Source organism: Cupressus sempervirens, chromosome 3 (assembly GCF_028749045.1).
Source record: "Cupressus sempervirens isolate cs-2001-9-10 chromosome 3, ASM2874904v1, whole genome shotgun sequence".
NCBI lineage: Eukaryota > Viridiplantae > Streptophyta > Pinopsida > Cupressales > Cupressaceae > Cupressus > Cupressus sempervirens.
In genome coordinates this window covers 10,986,478-10,993,301 of record NC_143120.1, presented here as the reverse complement: position 1 = coordinate 10,993,301, position 6,824 = coordinate 10,986,478, and positions in this window count along the sequence as shown.

Below are 6,824 nucleotides of genomic sequence, written 5' to 3'. Positions count from 1 at the left end.
CGGGGGGGGGGGGGGGGATAGTTAGTTTGTTCAGTCTTCTTCATGATTGTGTGTTACTATTTTGAAGTAATGTGTGGATCATAAGTACTTATTATGTTATATGAAAATAATTTTTTTTGAACATCTTTGAGATGAATTGATGTGACATAATAAGTCTTTGAAATCAAATGTACATACTATTTTGAACTCTAAAAGATTTCCACATATATTAAAAGTTGAATGAAATTCCTTTTTAACTGCCATGTTCAAAACAAAACTAGAATATAGTCACAAAATTTTATTTCCTACTAAATTTATCCTCACTCTAGTTAATATCCATTTTCCATAAAACCTCAAAAGATACTTATGTGCATTTTTCATGAGATCTAGGACTGGCATGAAGTGAATTGCCGAGGGACAATAAGCTTTCAACCACTATGTGAGGTGATCTAATTTAACATGAACTTGTAGTTTACAATGTCATACTATCAAGCCAAGCAAGTAGACCTAAGTTTGAGGAATGGAGATGGTTAGATTATTTCCCAAAGTTGATGAGTTTTGGTGAAGAAGTTGCTTTCCAATTTATCAACACTTCATACAATGGAAAAGCTCGGATAAAAGGATTAAGGGTGGAATACAACGAGGGGATAATCTCAAAATTTGTTGATTTACATTGGGAATGAGAAATTTTTCCAAAAACTCAGAGCCCTTATACTAAAAGGGATCAATTCACATTACACTCAAACTCACCATTGGAGGTTGATAAAAAATAGGGCACTAAGAGAACTTCCTTACCAAAACCCTACATGCAACGTTTGTATGCATTATACAATATTTAACTTTTAAGGGAAGAATTACCTACCTACATGATTTGCATTTCAAATTATTGATTCATTTGAGGTATGAAAATAGGCAAGTAAACCTTCCAAAATTTCTTCATAATTTGTTACTCCATAAAGTATCTGAAGGACAAAAAGGTTCACCTAATTCTATGTAACATCATTTTTTGATAAAATTGCAAGTTGAAATATCTTTAAGGTGGGTTTCTATAATGTTTTGGGATGAATTTATTTCTCTTGATAATTTTAAAAATGTGGGTCTGCAAGGGCCTGGGTTAGACCAAAGGATTTATACACTAGATGGAACTAAGAAAGTAATAGAAGGTCTTGTGTCCTCTACTTAACCTATGGAATGTAACTATGATGAAGCATCACATTTCATGTCTAAAACACTTGAAAAATAGTATATTCATTCATCCTCTACCCATAGTAAAAAGAAGCCTCGTCCTATTGAAACACAAAAAATCCATTAGCGACCTATCAAAACTAGGGCTTCTAGTAGGAAAGAAAAGGGAAAGTTTATGAATAGAGAAACCTATCAAGAGGAAAAATCTACTCATAGTAGAAAATCCCCTCACAAAAGAAAGGTAACTTTGGAGGAAAATCTTGCATCTTCGTTGAAGAGGGAACCCCCACAAAAAGAACCAAAAAAGAACCTGCTTCTAAACCAAAATAAAGATGCTCCTAAGATACAATGCTAGAATTAAAGAAAATCCTCCTAAATACACTCCTATTAAACAAACTCCATCTATTTATATTGATTCCTCTGAATCCACAGAGGAGAGAATGACAACTCATAAATAAGTAGGGGCTAGAAGAGAGAACAAGTGATGTTTCAATGGAAGGTAATGTTTAACAAGAAGGCTTGTTTAGTTCTAGGAGTGAAATAAGAGGAAATAAGGATATATCTATGGGGGGAAAAGTTCAAGAAGGAGATTTGTATTAGCCTAGAAATGAGGGAGAAAGTGATCCAATAACTATTGGTGACCGTGCTAATGAAAAAAAGGAAGAAACTCTTCAAGAGGAATTCCCTAAATTTGATTATGTTGATGTTGTTGAAGAAGAATTCCCTATAGTTGAAAAGGATGTTGTTGACAATGCTTCAAAAAAATATTCCATATGAGGTTGGTCTAGCCCAACTGGCTACATTTTCCCAACAGTTAGGGTAAGTAAACATATAAACTGCTATGGTAGAATGGACAAAAAGGTCATTTGATTAGTTGTGGCATGATAGGATACCAATGAATGATGAAGAAGGATATGAACCTATTGATAATGAAGGTCCTAAATTACCACCTAAATTATCCACCACTCTATTTGTATGCTTAAGTGTTTACCAAGACATGTTAATGCAAACGGCTTTGTGGGAAATGAAGAAGAGAAGGTGTTAGCAGTTGATTGACGAATAATATCAAGATTTGAAAAAGAGATAAGAGGAAGTTAAAATGTTTAAGGATAAATTCACACAAATTACTTATGTCCTCCCCGAGTTAACGATACGTCAAACATCAACAAGGGTATGTATCTTATACTCTAGGGAGCAATTTCTTAATTTGAAATTAACCAGGATAGTGCGTGGACTTAATCCTTCTCTTGAGACTCCTTGTGAGTTTTATTTTGCATTTCAACCTTCTTCATCCTCCATAAAAAATATATTGTGTGAATATATCCACACCTATGTTGTTCCATATGATATTGATTAGAATCCCTTGTTGTACATGGGATATATCCAATTAATAGTCTTTATGTATTGGTTGCAGAATGTAATAAGCATGGAACAATAGGTACGACCCTACCAAAATGAGGAAACAAATACAACATCAACCATAAGAGCATAAGGTAGTGATGCAAAAAAATTGTATTATGACTAATTGGAACTTGCTATAGGAGAAACATGAACATGAATTAAACCTTTGAGGGAAGAGGACTACAAAGAAAATGGACAACTATCAATGAATGAAGTACACTTAGTGTTGGGAGAACTAATGCAGTAGTAGAACAATTTGAGTGACAATTTGAAGAGGGTTGAACCAAACTCCCCTCAAAACTCTATAGTATCTTCTCGCATGGCTCCATTGTATGTCATGCTAGGTAGGTCCAAATTGCATTATTGGTTAACCCTAAAGTTCCATCCACCACTTTTGTTGTGGCATTTTCTTAGTATGACAAATGATCCGAACTTCCATAATATGGAAGGAGAAGTAAAATATTGGGAAAAGCTTAGAGAGACTAAGGGGTATTATAGGAGAGCCAAAGGAGAAGGGAAGAATTCCACATCAAACTTCAAGATGAATGCCAAAATCAGGAACTTCTTAGTTATTGGAGGACTAGCAAGGAACTAAGTCAGGGGCATGATGAGGCCATTTTATGACCTAATGCTATATGTTTTTCTTAGTATTGATGGCATAGGACTTGAATTTTTACTGTGATATCATAAAGACTATATTAAGAACATAATACGTCTGAAGTACTAAGTATATTTTTTGGTTGTATTTGGACATTAGGAAGAACTTTACATGTTATAAGATAAAATCTATGATAAAACTAATCACCTTTATATTTTTCACATATTTATGAATGATTGAAGTTTGAATGGGTTCTCGTAGCTATATGTTTTTCCTTCTTGCAAGAATAGATCAAATGAATGGTTGTTTCTATTAAATATGAATTGGTGAATATTATGTGTGATAAATAAGATGTATACTTGTGCTACTAACTATTGATTACAGGACCAAGTTAATCAAGAAAGGACATGACAAGGAATAGGAAACAATTTGGTTCAAAGAAACATGACACCATAAAGATCTATGGGCAAGTTAAAAAACTATCAAGAGAGTGGAGGACCAACTATCATGAATAAGTAAAGTCTAGTCATTTCCAACTATGAATAAGTCAACATAGGAGTATTCCAGCTAGTTGAAAATTTAGTTGATGCATACCTATATTTTCTCCCATATACTTATTGTAAAGAGTTGTTCTTTTGGTTGAGAAAATCTCCTTGAATGTGGTTATAATGAAACTAACTGTTATAACTCATCTAGTGTGCATGTTTGGTTGTTTAGGAGTTAATTAAGGTTGTTATTATAGACAAGTTATTGAAGAATTCTTTTAGGATAAGGGTAAAATAGATATAAGTTAATTGTAATGTGATTTCCAAAAACAAAGTTGTGATATTTTAGGTGTTATGTATGATTTGAGCTTCAATTATGAATAAAAAATACATCTTTGAGTTTTAGTAGCTTGCATAAATTTTCCTAGTTTTCTCACCCAAGGGGGTCCACCTGGTGAGAGAATATTTACATTTCTACTGCTATTCCTCTAGCCACTAGATAATAGAACCTATAACTATTCCTGCAACCAAGTTGGGCATAGTAGATCCCTACCATAATACTAAATTCTATTTGGACAATTTGGAATAGTTTATAGGCTATGAATTTTTGATAGAATATAACTACCTTTTAGTATTTATTCCTAAAATTTATTTCTAGTAGAATAGTGATGGAAACAATGTTAACTTAGTGCATATACTTTGTTGCACCATATTAAGACTACATCCTTGGGTTCTGACAGATAAATGGATCTATAGTCTAACTAATGTGTAAGATGCCTCCTCTTATGTACTTAATAAAGCCTTAATTTTGTGAATGTGCCCTCGTAAAAGGGTTAGATTGGGCCAAGCAAGTGAGATGAGGTGTTTCATCTGAGAGATAACTAACAACCTTTCTTGATGATATTGTTAAGAATCTCATACTATTTCCCCACATATAAAATTGATGTATGGCTTTAAAGGGAGTTCTAGGATTATTGCTTGTCATTCTCCTCGTCGATTAAGGAAGTATTAGAACCTAATCAAGGGTAATATAGCTCTTATTTTATTAGTAGTTTTCCTATCTGGATAGTACTAGAATGATATGTTAGACTCTATATGACATGGACTTGATGACGATGTTATGTAAATTCATGTACATTAGATGACAATGTTATAGTATATTATTACTTGCATTGTGATTTTTAATTTATGTGATATTACAACAGTGCAATAGGAGTATTGAATTACATATTAAATTATAAATTATGTTGCGAAGGATGTTACGCAAAGAAATGATTTCTCCTATATACTCGTCTCTATAGGTGATTTTTTTGGAATATTTTTTGTGAAATTAGAATATGGGTTGTATGTTCATGAGACATAAATGGTTGCAAATGGATTTAATTCAAATGTGATGAGCAAAAATGATAATATTTCCTCCTAAGATTACACATGTGATAGGAAGAGTTATATTAATTGATTTATCTTAAGAAAATTGGTAGGAAAATGACAATCAAAGCCATTTAATGGTGAGTAGTAACCATGATGTAAATTAGATATTAGATGCTCAATATCTATCTATACGTGCATGCAAGTTCATATGGGATTTCCCAAGTATAAAGGCATTGGTTCATTCCATTGTGTAAGTTATTAATCAATAATAGAGAGACGATAATCAAATGCTAAATTTGCCAAAATGATGTTTACCTTTGTACATATTTTATATGCATATGGTGTCTTGGGCATGAAAGAATCATTAATAAAATTGTAGATGGAGATTGTATTAGGTCAATAAGTATTTTCATGGGCAAAATTAGGTATGATGATAAATTTTCCAAGTGAATCACCGTGTTAGAAATGTTATGATCATATTCATTGTGGGTTGTTAAATTCCTATGTTAAGTGTGTATGATTTCATAACCATGCATGGCATACTCACTTGTGATGACATTAGTAACCATGCATGTTGATTTGCTAGACACAAAATGCAAGTATCCAAGAGTGCAAATGAGTACTTAAGTGCTCAAGAAATCAAGAATCAAAGCGACAACATAAATTAGCATAAACAATATGAATATGGAGAGTGAGGAGAGAGCCTCCTTTTAAAGAGGTTTGAATGGTTAGAGATTAAGAGGCAAAAGCAATGGTGGAGATTTATTCTTTAGTTGATCCATGTTCAAGAGATTCTCAAGAGGCAAAAGGGATGGATGAGATTAAGAGGCAAAAGATGAGTGGTGGAGGTTAAGAGGCAAAAGATGAGTGGTGGAGGTTAAGAGGCAAAAGAGATTCCACTCACCTTGGAAAGCGTGCCTTGTCTTTTCTTTTTAAATTAGGAAAATTCTTTTTATTTGCACACATGAAATAAAGGAACTTTTTATTTAATTAAAAGGGAGCACATTCTTATAATTAAATAAAATTTAGGATAAGGCCGTCAAACCATAGGATAAAATTAAATAAATGATTATTTGATCAAAAGATTATTGATTAATTAATCATGCTATATTGATTAAGTGCATAAGGTGGTCCAACATAGAGATTTAAAATACTGAAAATGGGCCTTATAGTTTACTAGACCAAAATTGGGTGATTATAATGTAAACCTTCCTCATATTCTAACTCCAATATTTGTTGCATTTTCTCATGCAATTCCTTGTTATACTTATCGGTTATTTCCTAAGCCTTATTCTCCTTTAAATTCCTAAAAATATCTTTCATAGGCATAGCTTAATAAGGGTAACCTTTCATATTCTTCTTCCTTTTGCAAGAACATATATAACCCTCTGGATCATATTCTTTCCTTGGGTAGTGCTCTGTCAGATTGAACTTACCAAGTGATTACTCCTGCACTACTTTACTTGCTCTGGTTGACTCAATAATAAAATCTCCAAAACTCAAAGTGCTAGGTAGGAAAGTTTGTTTATGTAAACTACCAAAGTGTTAAACATTTGATATACTCAATGCCAATCTCGAGAAATGAATCCGCTTTTGAAGGCCCAAGATTCCCTTGAGCTTCCTTGTCAAATTGGATCTTACACCATTCCTCTAAAGGTTTTTCCAAAGCCATCTTTTTCTTTGAATCATTAACCATATTCACCTAGCAAAGCCCCTTAATATGCTTGATTTTAATTATCGACCATATCTTTTGTACCCTTTTATCCTCAGCAAGAGACTTATGGCTTAAAGAATTAAGAACCTGT